Source organism: Gopherus flavomarginatus, chromosome 23 (genome assembly GCF_025201925.1).
Source record: "Gopherus flavomarginatus isolate rGopFla2 chromosome 23, rGopFla2.mat.asm, whole genome shotgun sequence".
NCBI lineage: Eukaryota > Metazoa > Chordata > Testudines > Testudinidae > Gopherus > Gopherus flavomarginatus.
The window spans coordinates 4,918,194-4,936,449 of NC_066639.1; the positions used below are offsets into that span (position 1 = coordinate 4,918,194).

General features: G+C 50.7%; 1 long non-coding RNA gene and 1 other non-coding gene across 2 annotated transcripts in view; both read left to right on the forward strand.

Moving 5' to 3' along the window:
- LOC127039473 (uncharacterized) overlaps window positions 1-18,256 on the forward strand; it is an 85,416-nt gene that overhangs the window by 23,347 nt on the left and 43,813 nt on the right. The gene's annotated exons all lie outside the window — the stretch shown is intronic.
- On the forward strand, window positions 10,677-10,748 carry TRNAA-UGC (transfer RNA alanine (anticodon UGC)). The gene has a single exon. It is a non-coding gene; the product is annotated as a tRNA-Ala (tRNA).

Consider the following 18,256-nt stretch of genomic DNA (forward strand, 5'->3'; position numbering starts at 1 on the left):
TCCCAGGTGCACAATAAAATTCTGCCTCCTTAAGCTTGTGTTTTCCATGCCTAGAATTCAACTGTCACCAAATGGATCAGACTGAACAGGTTTCAAACCTCCAGGAGGCTCTTACCTTCTAAACAGGGATGGCTGGTCTCTAGTAAAATCACTACAAGGGAAGGAGAAAACTCGAAAGAGGTTCCTCCTGGCACTCACGGCCATGAACCCGAATACTCTCAGTCCTCAAAGAGAGACCTGGAGAAGGAGATTTGCTGAAGCAAAGCCACAGGTGTCTCTGAGGTTTCCCTGGCCTCTTGCCCCTGTCCTTCCTGGCTGATGTCAGTCAGGTCACCACCTCTCTGTGAGGTCACTACCTCCCCACCACCTTTGACCAATAGTCTGGGGTCCTGCAAAAAGGCCTTTGTGATGTCACTACCACACCCCTCCCTCGCTGTGCTACTCTCCTGCCCCCGGCCAGGCACTTTGGAGGTTTGAGCTACTCCCTGTGGATCACCCCACTCAAGGAACGTTAGTTCTAGGCAGCAAGCCGGCTAGACAGGAAAACATCAGATGCTGCTCCCAATGCTACACTCAGGTTTTCAGAAATTAGTCGACTTTATGGCCAGAAGAGACCATTAGTGCATCTAATCATATAATCATAGAATATCAGGGTTGGAAGGGACCTCAGGAGGTATCTAGTCCAATCCACTGCTCAAAGCAGGACCAATCCCCAACTAAATCATCCCAGCCAGGGCTTTGTCAAGCCTGACCTTAAAAACCTCTAAAGAAGGAGATTAAAAACCTCTAAAGAAGGATTCTTCCATCCTAAGTGCAAGACTCTGCACTTGTCCTTGTTGAACCTCATCAGGTTTCTCTTGGCCCAGTTCTCTAATTTGTCTAGGTCCCTCTGTATCCTATTCTTATCCTCCAGCATATCTACCACTCCTCCCAGTTTAGTGTCATCTGCAAACTTGCTGAGGGTGCAATCCACACCATCCTCCAGATCATCAATGAAGATATTGAATAAAACTGGCCGCAGGACCTACCCTTGGGGCACTCCGCTTGAAACCGGCTGCCAAGTAGACATGGAGCCGTTGATCGCTACCCATTGAGCCTGACGATCTAGCCAGCTTTCTATCCACCTTATAGTCCATTCATCCTGCCTTTACTTCTTTAACTTGCTGGCAAGAATATTGTGGGAGACCACATCAAAAGCTTTGCTAAAGTCAAGGAATAACACATCCACTGCTTTCCCCTCATCCACAGAGCCAGTTATCTCCTCATAGAAGGCAATTAGGTTAGTCAGGCATGACTTGCTCTTGGTGAATCCATGCTGACTGTTCCTGATCACTTTCCTCTCCTCTAAGTGCTTCAGAATTGATTCCTTGAGGACTTACTCCATGATTTTTCCAGGGACTGAGGTGAGGCTGACTGGCCTGTAGTTCCCCGGATCCTCCTTCCTCCCTTTTTAAAGATAGGCACTACAGTAGTCTTTTTCCAGTCATCCAGGTCCTCCTCCGATCGCCATGAGTTTTCAGAGATAATGGCCAATGGCTCTGCAATCACATCCACCAACTCCTTTAGCACCCTCAGATGCAGCATATCCAGCCCCATGGACATGTGCTCATCTCCAGTTTTTCTAAATAGTCTAGAACCACTTCTTTCTCCACAGAGGACTGGTCACCTCTTTCATAACCTATTCCCAGATTTGGACCTTAGCGTCCAAAATATGGGGGTTAGCATGAAAACCTCAAAGCTTAGTTACCAGCTTGGACCTGGTAAAGCTGCCACCACCCAAAAAATTAAAAGTGTTCTGGGGCATTCTAGTCCCCCAAAAAACCTTCCCTGGGAACCCAAAGACCCAAATCCCTTGAGTCTCAGAACAAAGGGAAATAAACCTTTTCCCTTCCCCCCTCCAGGTGTTCCTGGAGAGATACACAGAAGCAAGCTCCGTGAATTTAAACAGAGGGATTCCACCCTCTCCTATTTCCAGTCCTGGAAACACAAGCACTTCCCTCTTCACCCAGAGAGAATGCAAAGTCAGGCTGGTAAATCTAACACACACAGATTTTCCCCTGACTTCTTCCTCCCACCAATTCCCTGGTGAGCTGCAGACTCAATTCCCTGGAGTTCCCCACTAAAGAAAAACTCCAACTGGTCTTAAAAGAAAGCTTTATATAAAAAGAAAGAAAAAAAATACATAAAAATGGTCTCTCTGTATTAAGGTGACAAATACAGGGTCAATTGCTTAAAAGAAATATGAATAAACAGCCTTATTCAAAAAGAATACAATTCAAAACATTCCAGCAACTACACCATGTAAATACAAAAGAAAAAAAACAATAACCCCTATTGTTTTATGATCTCTGTACTCACAACTTGGAAACAGAAGATTAGAGAGCAGGAAACAGAAATCCTCTCATAGCCGAGAGAGAGACAGACACAAGACAAAGAACTCAGACACAAACTTCCCTCCACCCAGATTTGAAAAAGTCTGGTTTCCTGACTGGTCCTCTGGTCAGGTGTTTCAGGTTACTTCTTTCCAGGTGTAAGAGACATTAACCCTTAGCTATCTGTTTATGACAACCTCCTCCCCATGCTGTGCTGCCCAGTGCAGCAGTCTGGGAGCTGATCTTGTTTGTGAAGACAGGGGCAAAAAAAGCATTGAGTACATTAGTATTTTCCACATCCTCTGTCCACTAAGTTATCTCCCTCATTCAGTAAGGGGCCCACACTTTCCTTGACTTTCTTCATGTTAGTAACATACCTGAAGAAACCCTTCTTGTTACTCTTAACATCTCTTGCTAGCTGCAACTCCAAGTGTGATTTGGCCTTTCTGATTTCACTCCTGCATGCCTGAGCAATCTTTTTATACTCCTCCCTGGTCGTTTGTCCAATCTTTCACTTCTTGTAAGTTTCTTTTTTGTGTTCAAGATCAGCAAGGATTTCACTGTTAAGTCAAGGTGGTTGCCTGCCATATTTACTATTCTTTCTGCATATCGGGATGGTTTGCTTCCTGCAACCTCAATAAGCATTCTCTAATCCTGTAGAGGATTGGAACTGATTTCAGTGGAGGCACATGTTTGCTAGGTTTTTATGCATTTGCACAGGAAGATATTGAGTGTTTCCATTCATTTCAGGGATCCCTATTCAGTGGAACTCCTCAACGTAATGGAAAAGCCATTATTTTGGTTGAAGGAAGAGCTTTGTAAGGGGGCACTTGAATCTGAACCAAGGACCCCTTGATCTGCAGTCAAACACTCTACCTCTGAGCTACACCCCCATGGCTGCTGTGGAGGTAAGTCAGTGATCTTAAAGATTTTGAAGGACAGGCCCTGCCTCAGAGATCTCCTGTTCTGTTCCCAGACCACAGTGCTTTTAAAAATGGGGTTTCATTAAACTTATAGATACATGGAGCTACCACAGCTTGCACGCCCACCCACATAGCTTCCCCCAGTGACATAGCTATCACCTCTTGGGGAGATGGATTAACTACACGGACGGGACAGCTCTCTCCCCTCTGCTTAGAGCATCTTCATTCTTTATGAACAGGTAGGAAAGAACCTTCTGAATGGACAGGAACCAATTGATCAAATATTGGTGGGTCTGCATTCAATATGAGTAACTGGTCGTATTGGGCTGGATCAGTAGGAGCATTGCCAGCAGATTGAGGGAAGTGATTATTCCCCTCTATTCGGGGCTGGTGAGGCCACATCTGGAGCATTGCGTCCAGTTTTCGCCCTACCACTACAGAAACAAATTGGAGAGAGTCTAGGGGAGGGCAACAAAAATGATTAGGGGGCAGGGGACTTATGAGGAGAGGCTGAGGGCAGGGCCACCCAGAGAGGAGGCAAGTGGGGCAATTTGCCCCAGGCCCTGCAGGGCCCCCATGAGAATATAGTATTCTAGAGTATTGCAACATTTTTTTAAGGAAGGGGCCCACAAAATTGTTTTGCCCCAGGCCCCCTGAATCCTCTGGGCAGCCCTGCCCACTCCACCCCCTTGACTCATTCTCCTCCCTCTGAGGCCCCACTTGTGCTCTGCTCTCACTCCCATTTGGCCCTTCTCCCACCCCTGCTCTTTCTCTTTAGCTGAGGCCTGCTGGTCCACCTTTTGCTCACTCCTCTTCTCCCCGAAAGCCTCCTTGTGTCTGTCCATTCCCGCCCCCAAGGTCAGCCTGCTACCCCCACCTCTCTGCCCTTCCCCTGAGACTCACCCTGCCCAAACCTCTCTGCCCCCTCCCCTAAGACCAGCCGTGCCCAGCACTCACACCTCTCTATCCCCTCCCCTGACCTGCCCTGTCCACCACCCACACCTCTTTGCCCCACCCATGAGACCGGCCCTGCCCACCACTTGCACCTCTCTGCCCCTCCCCTGAGGCCCGCCCTGTTCACCTCTTTCCTTGGTCATCTGTTGTTGTGCCTTGAAACATCAAGGATGGAATAAAAAGCTGAGTTTACTCCAGGGTGAGGAAAGAAAGGAGCCACCAACTCCCTGACAAATCTCAGTGCCCCAGAGAAAACCTGCCCCCTGCTATTGCAATCACTGATGTGCTGGGGATATGGTGGTAAAGGAACTGTCTGAATGATCAAGGCAGGAAATGGACAACAATCTACAGGAACGTCATTGGCCACAAACACACTCTCCTCATGCTCCAGCCAGAAGGGAAATGAGCAGGAATTCTTGCAGTTCAGCCAGGGACACACTTACACAATGGCACAGCAGTGTGTGTGTTGTGGAAGCTGGTCTGAGGAAACATCTGGAATTGATCACTCAGTGAGAACAGAACTGGAGTGTAGTGAGAGATCCATCTCAAGCAAGTAGTTGTGGCTGAGTGGTTAAGGGGCTGGACTAAAAATCCATTGTGGTTTCCTCATGCAGGTTCAAATCTTGTCAAGTACAGAAGAAGTTGTTGTCCTTTAGTTTCAAGGGAGCTGGGTCTTGTCTCGCGCTCAAGCTATATCTACACTATCGGGTAATGTGGCTTTAAAGTGTTTGAATTAAACAGCTGTTGAATGTCCACACTATGCCTCTTGTCTTACCAGAGCACATCCATCCTAGACTCTTGGATGGCCACAGAGAGCAGTGCACTGTGGGTAGCTGTGCAACTGACTGCAGATGCTTTGGGAAGGGTTTGCAATGCCTCCTGGGCTGGTACAGCATCACACGATGCAGGTTTCTCTATCCCATTGTTCCATGGGAATCCTACTAGATTGCCAGCTGCTTTTCAACTGCAATGTGTTTGGGTGGGTGGGTGAAGAGTGAGTGAGTCGGAAAACTGTCTCTAAGTTCAGACAGCTGCTGCAAGCAACCAGTCCTGAGGCAGGGGGAGGGGGACAGCCCCAACATCAGCCCCTGTTTCCCTCACTGGCTCAGCTCAGCACAGCAGCCTCTGTCACACATGCACACTGCGGCCTGCTTAGCTCTGTGTCAGGTGTGCTGGAACAGGGGGGTTAGAGGGTCATGGCCCCGCCACTCTTTACCGGCTGTTAGGACAACTGATGGAGGGGGGGGAAGGGTGGAGTCTTGGGTGGAAGAGGAGTTCTGTGGGGGTGGCCTCAGGGGGAGGGGTGGTGTGAGTGTGGTTCCTTGGGGAAGGAGTGTCATGAAAGCGCCACAGTTCAGACAACGGTTCCCCTGCCCCACTGTAAGGAAGCTCCCACCTCCCCTGCTCTGTGTTCGTAGTGCAGGAGAGAGCAGCATCCATGGCAGTGATTTCCTCCCGGGGACTCCAGCAGAAGGGCTTGGGAGGTGATTTAAAGGTCCCAGGGCTCCGGCAGGGGGGTTCAGGAGGCGATTTAAAAGGCCTGGGGCTCCGGCCACTGCAGGGAGCACTGGGCCCTTTAAATCACCAGACTGGGAAAGCCAGGCCGGGCTGGCACAGCGTACCCGCTCTTGCCAGTACCCTATACCAGAACGTACCGGCTTACTTTCACCTCTGGAAGGTCCTCACATGGATCAATAACTGGTTAAATCTGGGAAACAAAGGGAAGGAATAGATGGTCAGTTTTCAGGATGCAAACTCGTACCTAGTGGTGTCTATACTGGGACCAGGACTAGTCAACATATTGATAAACGATCTGCTAAACAGAGAGGTGACAAAATTTGCAGATGATCCAAAACTACAGAGGACAGTTAAGTCCAAAGCAGCCTGTGAGGAGCTAAAAAGAGATTTCACAAAACTAAGTGAAAGGGCAACAAAATGGCAGATGAAATTCAATGCTGATAAATGCAAAGTGAAGCACATTGGCAAACACAATCTCAATGCTACATATTAAACGATGGGATGTCAAATAGCTGTTGCCACTCAAGTGAGAGATCTTGGAGTCACTGTGGATAGTTCTCTGCAAACATCCACTCAGTGTGCAGCGGTCGGTAAAAAGTGAACAGAATGTTGGGAATCATTAGGAAAGGGATAGAAAATAAGAGAGAAAATCTTATTGCTGCTGTATAAATCCATGGTACGCCCACATCTTGAGTGCTGCATGCAGATACGGTCACCCCATCTCAGACAAGATGTATTGGAATTGGAAAAGGTTCAGAAAGGGGTATGGAGTGTCTGCCATACGAGAAGAGAATAATCAGACTGAGACTTTTCAGCTTGGAGAAAAGATGACTAAGGGGAAATATGATAGAGGTCTAGAAAATCATGACAGGTGTGGAGAAAGTAAATAAGGAAGTGTTACTTATTCCTTCTCATAACACAAGAACTAGGGGTCACCAAATGAAATTAATAGGAAGCACAGTTAAAACAAACAAAAGGAAGTATTTTTACACACAATGCACAGTCAACCTGTGGGACTCCTTGCCAGAGGATGTTGTGAAGGCCAAGACTATAACAGGGCTCAAAAAAAGAGCTAAATCGATTCATGGAGGACATGCTCTGAGCCAGGATGGGCAGGGAAGGTGTCTCTAATCTCTGTTTGCTAGGCGTGGGTGACCAGGGATAGATCACTTGATGATTACCTCTCCTGTTCATTCCCTCTGGGGCACCTGGCTTTGACCACTATGGGAAGACAGGACACTGGGCGAGACGGACCCAGTCTGACCCAGTCTGGCTGCTCTTACGTCCCCATACTCCTTTCATACAGATACCTGGGATTCTGCCTGACAATATGTCCCTGAGGTCTCAGCCAAAATGCCCAGACAGGCAAACACTCTGGGCTCCTGAAGCCTCTGCCCCCCACCTAGTGCCTATGGCTCATCCCTGTCCCTTGCTGCTGCTTCTTGCTGTAGAAGGAGAAAGGAGCAGAGGCAGCGCAGGAGCCTTCTGGGGATGCAGATCTGAAGCTTTTGGAGAGACAAATTATCTGAGACATCAGAGTGCTGTAAACCATGCAGCCACCCCCTCAATCAGGGGCCTGTTCCACCCCTGAGTCTGGGCTACCGCGATCCCTCCCCCAGAGCAGGGTGCCCACAGATTACAGCCTGAAAATAGAGATGTGCCACTAAATCTTGTTCTCCCAGACAGGGCCTCCCCTAGACCAAGTGGCACCCCAGGCAAGACGTATTTTCGGTGCCTCCCCCATGTTAAAATTTTGAATATCTTATTTTTCATGGCATTTGTAGTTCAGTTCATGATTTCGATGCACGATTTTCTCTGTCATATAAGATGATAAATTTGCAGGCTAGGTTCTGTAAACCTGTATTTATTCATGCCACATATAAGCAAATCAAACAAATTCATTTCCTCTAAGCATATAGAAACTTTTTAATTTTGACAGTAACTGAACTGTACTAACACCTAGCAATGGAACTGTCACCAGCACAGGGCTGGCCAGTATTAAATAGTGTTACAGTAGGAGACAGCGTTAGGATGTTAACCTCAGGCCTTTAGTTGAAAGGTCGCTACTCTCGCCTTTCCCCCATGAACTGAAGCACAGCATTCGAGAGATCCAGAGACTAGTTGATGACATTTCCAAGTGTTAAAATAGCAAGCGATGTCCATCTTGCATTTGCCATTGTTGACTGGAGAGATGTTCTATTGAGAATGGTGAGTCCTAGTCAGCTGCTTTCTGGCAAGATGGTTTTCCCTTTTAGGCTTGGGAGGAGCCTGCGAGCTGTGGGTGAGGTTGTTCCAGTGAGAACCGCTGCTCCTTTCTTGCCAACCTGGGGGTGCCAGTGACAGCTTGTGAGGGGGCAGGTGCTGGCTTGAGTGAATGGGATACAGGAAACCACAGCCTGCCCCTCCAGGTCAAGTCCACTGCTTGGCTCCTGCGTTGTGACATCCAGATTTAAATCTTCCCAGCATGTCCTGTGACTCGTGTATTAAGCCTTCCTGGTGCACAGTCATTGCCAAAGTAGCTTAGCTAGGAAAGCATTGGATTGAAGATCTAAAGGTTTCTGGTTTGATGCCAGGCGTTAGCACCCCCTTCACCCTGGGCGTGTCGTGCTGGGCTTTCTTCTGGGTGTGCAGCTGTGCCCTGGACTCACCAGTGTTCCTAATTTCAGAGGCAACACTTGCAGAGGGCGTGTGTGGGGTCATGTGCCCCACCTGGGTTAGCTATTTCCTGCTGCATCATGTGGTGCTGCCAGGCCCCCTCCCTGCACCGCAGCTGCTGCACGGGTGAGTGGAGAGGGGCTGCCCTTGCTGCTTCCTCTCCCTGCACTGTTCACAGCTGGGGGGGCTGTTGATTGCAAGGGGATGGGGCTGAACCTTGACATTGTGGCCCCCCGCTTCAGGAGACACCAGTCGTCTGCACCTGGTTGGAAGCTCCGCAGCCAGAGGAAAAAGTGGTTTTCTGCACCAGAGCTGCCAGCTCTTACTTTCTTTCTCATGACGGGGAGGAAAAACGAATCTCTTTTTCAAAGCCCAGTCCTGCCATTGACCGAGGTCTGACTTTCTAAGTTCCTGCTAGAATGGGGGATTTAGAGTTAGTGGGGTCCTGTGCACATAAAGTGCATTCAACAACCCCCTTCCTCTGAGCTCTGCTATGTCTCCAGTAGCTGCTGTCCCCTGGTAGCAGGGAAGGACGTTTCTACCCATCCAGGAGATCCCAGCCTTGGACGAAAGGCAACTTCAGGTTTCTCCTCTCTCCCTTCTTGGAATCAAGTTCAGGTTTTTACCAGGAGTTAAAGCAGCCTGAAGCTGCAGAGTCTGGATCAAGGTCACAAGTTCCCACTGTCTCCGTGGAAGGGAATTTGTTAAATCCCAGATGAGTGGAGTTAAATCAGTTCTCAACCTGAGTCCTTAGGTCTAAATCCTGAGGATATTGTCCCATCATGGGGCCATTTCCCACCTCTCTTTCATACCGGAGCACAATTTTCTTTGCACAGACACAGGAACAGCAAGATCTTTCTCTGTCCCTTGTGCAAAGCAGGGGGCCAAACTCCATGGAAACAATGGCCAAGCAGGTGGACCCTGGGCACATCCAGCCCTGGCCATGAGATGTTCCCTCCTCTCTTTCTTTATGCTGCTGTTGTCATTTCATGGAATGTCTGGGATAGGGAAAAGCTGAGTTCACTCCAGCTGAAGGGAAAAAGACCCCTGAAAATCTCAGGCCCTCAGGGAAAACTCAACCCCTGCTACCAGGGTCACTGAGGTGCTGGGGATTTGAGTAGGAAAGGGACTGTCTGAATTATCAAGGTGGGGAATGAATAACAAACTACAAGAGCCATCTCATTAACCACCGACACAGACTAATCCTGCTGCAGATAGAGAGGAAACTGGGAGCGATTCTTTGCTGTGCAGCCATGGAAACACTGACCCAGTTGCACTGCAGTGAATGTGCTGGGGAAAGCTGGATTTTATAGGCAGGTGGAAATCGTGGATCCTAGAAACACCTGGAATCCCCCACACTGCGTCTGCCACCAGGGTTGGGTGTTGAGCTGCTCACAGAGTCCCTCACCACCATTACTTTCTAGCAGGGGATTGCAGCACCACCCACCCACCCAGAGGTGAAAGTAAGCCGGTCCAGTCTGCTATGGCGTACCAGCAAGAGCCAGTACGCCATGTTGGACAGCACCGGCGTCCACGGCGGGGATTGAAAGGGCTCTGGACTGCCCATGGCCAGGGCTCTGGCGGCCGGGCTGGGGCCGGGCTTGAAAGGGCTCAGAGCTTCCCGCGGCTGCGGGCAGCCCAGAGCCCTTTAAATCCCAGCTGCAGCTGAGATTTAAAGGGCTCAGAGCTCCCAGCCCCTGCAGGCAGCCCAGAGTCCTTTGAATCCCGGCCGCGGCTCTGGTGACCGGGCTGGGGCTGGGATTTAAAGGTCTCGTTGCTCCCCTCAGTGGCAGGAGCTCTGGGCCCTTTAAATCCCTGCCCCAGCCCCGCAAAGCTCGGGGTTCTCCTGGTGGCCGGAGGCCCAGGCCCTTTAATTTGCCCCATGAGCCCCGGGGGGCTCCCAGCGACCTCTTCAGCTAGGAGCCCCTGGTTGATTTAAAGGCTCTGGGTCTCCCAGCCACAGCTGGTGCCCCAGGGCCTTTAACTCTTGAGAGGCCACGCCTCTTCTGGATGATGCCACGCCCCCTCAGGACTCCCACAGTACCGGTAAGTCCTGTAAGTTACTTTCACCCCTGCACCCAGCCAATGCAGTATGAGGGCTGAGTCTTGTATCGCTGCACCCTGGGTCCAGGGCATGCACTCTCTCTTGCCTCCTCTGCTGTGTAGAATCTTGCCCTGCTGCAAAGTGTTCCCCATGAGCCACCAACCTCCAGGACAGCAGGTTTGACCCTCAGAGCAGGAACTTGCCCAAGGTGGAGGTGTAGCTCAGTGGTAAAGCACATGCTTTGCATGTATGAGGTCTTGGGTTCAATCCCCAGCATCTCCAGGCTCTTTTTTTCACCCTGCTGCTTTGCTCATGCCCAGAGGGGATGTGGCCCACCAGGCTCCATGCCTGAGCTTCAATCCTGCTCACTGAGGGGCAAGGGAAAATTGCATGGAAGGTCCTGGGGGAGTTTCTGCTCCTAAGTCACCTCACTATGTTTAAGATTCTCACCCGCGGTGCTGCTTGGGACAATGGTAGATGAGAAGGGTGAATCCTCCAGCACTGGAGGGAAAGGTCCCATCTGCACAGCCCGAGAGGCAAGGAAACAGAGGGGCTGTCAGTGCTCAGAGAGGAGAGAGGTCAGTGATTTACACCCACCAGGGGACACTGACTTTTTGAGGCGGGTGCAGCTGGCTTGGGATGGTGCTGACGATGGATAGAAAAAAGGCTGGAGTCAGTGACAGATGGGACCACAGAAGGGGAAGGGAAATGGCAGCCCCACAGAAGGTCCTGGGTGCTCAGATGCCCCAGTTATTGCACCCTGGCCTGTCCTAGAGAGAAAAAAGACCCAGAGGGACCCAGCCCCCCTACAGTGATCCCGTGGACAAGAACCTGGTTGGGAGTGGGGTGAAGGTTCCCTCTGGGCAAAGGGGAGCTGAAATCCCTCAGTGTCCTGGCATTTAAACAATGAAAGCTTCAAACCCTGCACGGGTGTGGGCTGAGGTGCATCAGCAGAAGGTTGGGCTGGACAGAGGTGGCAGGTTTGTATAATTTTTGGTGGTTCCCAGAATGGGACCAAGTCCTGTCCCACCCCACGTCTGTGTCAGGCTCTGGGAGGGAGTTTGGGTGTGGGAGGGAGAGGGGTTGCGCTCTGGGAAAGACTTTGGGTGCAGGGTCTGGGCGTAGTCAGAGGGTTGGGGTGCAGGAGTGGGTGTGGTGGGCAGGGTCTTGGAGGGAGTTTGGGTGTGGATATGGGGTTTGAGTTGGAACAGGGTGTGAGAGGTGCAGGAGAGGGTGAGGGGTGCAGCATTTACCTCGGGCATTTCACAAAAGCAATGCGCACCCCTCTCTGGAAGCAGCCTCTAAGCAGGAGGGCTGGGAGTGTCTCTGTGCACCGCTGCCAGAAGACTCCACCCCACAGCTCCCATTGCCACAGTAGGCAGAGTTGGCACTCGGGGAGACCCCTCCACACCTCAGGGGCTGCAGTGACGTGCCAGCTGCTTCTGGGGGTGGCGTGCCACACGGAGCGAGGGTGAGCAGAAAACTGCCTTAGCCCCCTTGTGCTGGTGGTGGTGGTGGCAGGGATCTCTGGGCCCTTTTAAATTGCCCATAGGTGGCAGGCAGGACCAGAGGGGACACTCCCAAAGCCAAACATTGCTTTGCACAATGATCAATCTTGGAAGAGGACAGAAATGAAATGGCAGCAGAACCTAAGGAATTAAAAGCCTCCGGATTCTTGTGTGTGCACTGACTCCGAACAGAAACTGTACTTTGACTCGCTTTGTGTCTGCGGCTGGTAAAATATCAAGGCAAAATCATTCCAGTGATTGTGACACTGGGTTTGAGGAGGCTTTTGTCTTATTAAAATATAACTAGCACGTTAGGTCCTGTCTTGTTCATGGATGGGAAGATGTTCTTTTTCAGGGATTTCAGACGAGAACTGGGGCACAACACCTGGTTTGTTTAGGCCCCAAAAATGGAGGCAGGAACCTCTTCTCTCCTGCTGGCCAAGAACCCCAGGTACCTAAAAGACAGGGACTCACATCCCTGAATGGGCTTTAAAAAAGTTAGGCCCCGACCATTTCTTGTTTCCGCAAACAAGACATTTTAGCAAACTTTAGAATTCCTTGGTGCTAAACACTGTGAAACTCCCCTTTCTCCTTCACACAGGGCTTTAATGCCCCTTATCTCACTCAGGTTCACAACTGCCCAGAGTTTGAGAACTGTCCCTGTTCCCATTGGACAGATGGGGAGGAGCCTGAGATACAGAGAAGGGAAGTGACCTATCCAAGGGCATACACAGGAAGGTGGTGGCAGAGCCAGAAAGAGAAGGCACTGGTCCTGACTCCTGTTCTAAGGGACAAACCGTCCCCCTCTCCCCTAGAGGTAGGGATAGAGCCCAGGAATCGAGATGGTGGGGAAATTTCATTCAGACTAGACCGGTTTGTTTCTCAAAATCATAACAAGCGGGATGAAAGTTCTTTGCAAAAGTATTTTGTTGCAAAACAAAAGAATCTCCTGCTTGTCACAGTGTGATAAATTGTCTCATCACATGCAAAGAGGAGACACTTAAAGCTCGAACATTAGATCAGATGCTTCAGTCTGAGCTAAGTCTTTGCTGCTTTTACCAATTTCAAAATAAAAAAAACAAATAAAATAGACTGATTCAGCTATTCTATTATGTGCTAATCTCCTCTGAGTAAACGTGATAGGACACCTCATATTATGCCCTACTCCTAGTGACACTCTCCAATGGATCCCCGTCCTCCACCCACTGTGAGGTAGATAGGAGTAGATTATTATTATCCCTTCTTCAAAGATGAAGAAGCTCAGGCTGAAAAAGAGAATTGACTTGTCTCAGGTCACACAGCCAGTCAGGCTGGGCTGGGACGGCAGGGGGTGTGTGGGTGGGGGAGCACTGGTGGGCGGGGAGAGCCCAGAGCTGGGGCAGCACGGGGTGTGGAGGGGAGAGCCCAGGGCTGGGATGGCAGGGGGATGCGGTTGGGAGGAGGCCCAGAATTGGAGTGCCAGGGGGTGCAGGTGGGCGGCGGAGCCCAGGGCTTGGGCAACAGGGGAGTGTGGGGGGGGGGCCCAGGGCTGGGGTGGGGGCAGCCAAAATTTGTTTTGCTTGGGGCTGCAAAAGACCTAGAGCCAGCCCTGCCTCCATGCACCATGAGGTAGGTAGGAGCGGATCATTATTATCCCTACTTGAAAGAGGGAGAAGCTAAGGCTGAGAAAGGAGAATTGACTTGTCTTAGGTCACACAGCCAGTCAGAGGCAGAGTTGGGAATAGGCCCCCAGAGCCCTGATTTTCAAACTAACCATTGGATCTTGAATTTCAGACATTGAATGACCTGAATCAAGTGCTCTCAGATGAGCTCCAGACCAACAACAGTGACAGTAATTATTCAGCAAGTATTTGAGGAGAACTGCAATGTTAGAGAGAATCATGAACTGCTCAGAGATAATTAATGCCGAGAAGCAGCAAAACTCATCAAACACAGAACTGGTTCTGACTTATTTCCTTGGTCTTAAAAGAGAACAACAAGGAGCTGAGTCTCCTCCCTGTTAATAAGCCCCTGCTCAGCCAATCAGGGTAGAGACGGAGGACGGGAGGCTGAGGGTTCTCACCAGAGAGCCCAAAGGGTGGCCCAGGTCACTGGTGGGGATCACTGCCCGAGCCCTAGTTCAGCCTCACATTTTTGGGTGGGGACCTTCCAGAGTGAGAGCTGCAGAGCACTGCCCCGCAACACACACACACACACACACACACACACACACACACACCCCTCCCTCTCCTGCTGTTGGGAGGGGAACAGGGGAAAGAAGAAAAGCAAGAGACGAAGAGAAAGGAGGGAGGGAGAGATGGAGGAAAAGGTGAAACAAAAAGGACAAATCCTAATGTCCCCAGTGATTCTAAGGGACAAAATCCCAGGTGTGGAATAAAATTCTGCCTCCTTAAGCTCGTGTTTTCCATGCCTAGAATTCAACTGTCACCAGATGGATCAGACTGAACAGGTTTCTTACCATCTAAACAGGGATGCCTGTTTTCTAGTAAAATCACTAAAAGGGAAGGAGAAAACTCGAAAGAGGTTCCTCCTGGCGCTCACGTCCATGAACCTGAATACTCTCTCAGTCCTCAAAGAGAGACCTGGAGAAGGAGACTTGCTGAAGCAAAGCCACAGGGGTCTCTGAGGTTTCCCTGGTCCCTCGCCCCTGTCCTGCCTGGCTGATGTCAGCATCTCTCTGTGAGGTCACCACCTCCCCACCACCTTGGACCAATAGTCTGAGGTCCTGCAAAAGGCCTTTGTGATGTCACTGCCACACCCCTCCCTTCCTGTGCCAATGTCCTGCCCCTGGCCAGGCACTTTGGAGGTTTGAGCTACTCCCTGTGGATCACCCCACTCAAGGAGTGTTCGTTCTAGGAAGCAAGCCGGCTAGACAGGAAAACATCAGACGCTGCTCCCAATGCTACACTCAGTTTTTCAGAAATTAGTTGACTTTATGGCCAGAAGAGACCATTAGAGCATCTGATCTGACCCCCTGCATATCACAGACCTCCTGTATGACACAATAGCTACTTTTGGGGCTTACACATTCCAGAAAGGCATCTAGTCTTCATTGAATGACATCAGGAGATGCTGAATCCACCACTTTCCTTGGTAGCTTGTTCCTGTGGTGAATCATCCTCACTGTTGATTATTTGGGGCTTAGCTGTAACATGAATTTGTCTCTTTTCACCTTCCAATCATTGGGTCTTGTTATGTCTTTCTCTGCTCGATTAAAGAGCCCTTTAACACCCAATCTTTTTTCTCCATTAAGGCACTTCAATACTTCAATGAAATCACCTTTCAATCTTCTTTTGAGAAGCTAAAAAGGTTGAGCTCTTTCAATAGCTCACTAGAAGGCATTTTTCTCCAGCCCTCAGAACATTTGGTGGCTCTTTGCTCCTTCAGCTCCAATTTCACAATATCTGTTTCAAATGAGGACACCAAAACTGGAGGCAGCATTCCAGTATCAGTCTCACTGACGCCGTGTCACCTCCTGTGACGTTATTGACATAATCTGTAACTGTATAGATCACTGTTGCAGCCACGGTTCTATATTTGCAACCAAAATTGTAGAAAGGTTGTTGTGTAAGGGGTCTATGGAGAGGTTTTGATTGGTTGATTATAATGATGCTATCTCTAGATGTGTATCATTTTTGTAGTTGACGTCATGAATATTGGCTCTTTGCTGTCCCTATTTCAAACTTGTGCTCTGCTTCCGGGGAACACCCCAGCCAGACAAGTTGGTGTCAGTTCTGCCTATCCTGCCTGATGGCCCATTAAGGACCATCAGCTATACAATCGACCCATTGAGAGAAGGCAGATACGCCTTGTGACTCAGCAAGGTATGCAGGGACCTGCCTATGGACAGAACTCTAAGGTTTTTCTATGCCAAGTGCTGGATAGAGTGTCCTTGGGACAAAGAAAGCAAAGACCACATGGCAAGAGACTATAAAAGGCTGATGCCTCGTCTCCATCTTGTCTTCAATCCTGCTTCATACCTCTGGAGGGACATTGCTACAAACTGAATTTCTATACAAAGGACTGAATGACCCATCTCAGCTGTGGATGGACTCTAGAGACTTGATTTGAACCTGCAGTTTATTCCATCACTGCTACAAGCCTGAACCAAGAACTTTGCCATTACTGTACGTGAAGGGTTAAAATTCATGTGCATTTTGTATAACAACCTGGTCTATGGATTGTGCCAGCTCTTTTCCAGACCAAAGTCCAGAGTAGGGTCAAGGGACGAGAAGCCTAGCAAATAGTGACCAGCTAAAAGAAAGCTGGGTTAACAGAAAGCCTTGTTTGCTAAGATAGGCTTGATCAGCAAATTGCCAGGTGTTGGAGCTAAGAACTAAATCATTGTGTCTTATTCAGAGTTGCAGATTGAACAAAGAATCCCTGTTCCTATTGTGTCAGTCTCTTCTGTAGGGAGACGTTCTTCCCACAGATCCAACCTTGAGTTTATGAAAAGTTGGCACATGTCAGTATAAGATATGGCATCCTTTCACCTCCCTTCCCAAGGACCAATGCCTGCCTTCAGACACACAGAAAACAATCTTTATTGCCATATACTTTCACTGTTTCTTTGCTTTAACCCCTAGGAATGTACCTGTTGGACAATCAAAGGAGTTGCTCCATTCCTATGGACCCCAAATCAGAATTCAATATATATATTTTATACTAATAACATTTTATCAAAGTGTTAATGAAATGTTAACTTACTAACTTGAGACCAAGGGTGGAGACATTATGTAACCTGTTAACCATTGGCTACTGTGCTATCTTGTCTTGCGGCAAAACCCTATCCCAGGGTTTGGTCCCCCTCCTGAGACCCCCCCTCCGGTAACTGCCTCCCTAGGGCCCTGCCCCCTACCTGTCCCCCTGACTCTTATCCACACCCCTGCCCCCAGATAGACCCCCGGAACTCCCACTCCTATCCAACCGCTCCCTGCCCCCTGACAGGACCCCCCAGAACTCCCGACCCATCCAACTCCCTCTGCTCCCTGCCTGCCCCAACTCTACTCCACCCCCCGACAGGCACCCCCCGAGCCCTCAACCCATCCAACCCCCCTGCTCCTTGTCCCATGACCTCCCCCTCCAGAGACCCCCAAACCCACTAATCACCTCCCCAACTATCCAACCCCACCACCTCCTGGCAGCTCTGTCTCGTGGCTGCTCCCACCCACACTCTCAAAGTGGCAGAGGAGGTTCCTTCTCCTTCGGTGGGAAGGTTGCCTTGTGGTTAAGGCACAGGACTCAGGCTCAGGTGTTCTGGGTTTGAGTCTCTGCTCTGCCACAGACTCCCTGCTTAGCCTTGGGAAAGTCACTGCACCTCTTTGTGCCCTAGAGCCCACCTGCCAAATGGGGCCAATGCTGATCCTGCCTCCTGGGTTAAATCCATTCATGGCTGAGTGACGGTGGGGGAAATGGAGATCCCAACATGGGGAGATTGGGGCTGTATTTCTCCACAGCTGGAGAGTGAGAGCCAGCTCCACAGGGGGGATGGCAGCGTGAGGGGCTCAGGCCAGCTCCACACAGAGTGGTTGCAAGGCTGAAGCCCTGACCCTTTTGCCACTAAGGTGGGGCTGGGGCTCCGGAGCCAGGGACTTCAGCCCCACATCTTCTGCCAGGGTCCAGGGCTTCTCCTCCCTGCCCCAGGGTGGCTCCTCTCCCCCTTCACCATCCCCTAGTGCAGCTCCTGCTGGCATCTGGGCTTCTCCCCCCACCTCCCAACCCAGTCTGGCTTCTCCTCCTCTGCCCCAGCTTGGCGCTTCTCCACCCCAATGCAGCTCCTGCAGGGGCCCGGGGCTTCTCCTCCCCCACTCCAGCTCGCTTCCTCTCCTCTCCTCCCCCCCACCTCCTGCCGGTATCGGAGCTTCTCCTCCCCCCAGCCTCCCACTGCCCCCAGCCCCAGCCTAGCTGGGCTCCCTGGGGCACCCGATGTTGCTGTGGCCGGAGTCGAACCTGGCAGGCAGGGAGCAGTGGTTCACGCGGAGGCCAGGGCAGAGTCATCAGCCTGAGAGGTGGGGGGAAGCCCCAGGGAGCAGGGCGGGCTGTGCTGCTGCTGGACCCACACCCCCCGCCCACTCCGACCCCTGCGGTTGTTGGTGGGGGGACTCACTCAGCCCCCGCAGGAGCAGGGAGAGGGGAGCAGTTCAGCAGAGCCTGCCCAGCAAACAGCTGATGGCAGCTGCGCTCAGGCTGCCCCCAGGGAAAAGCTCAGCTGGACGTAGGTATCTGTGCCCCCATGAACCGCTAAGCCCTCCAGGGACCCCTCCAGCCTTGAGATAGATATCT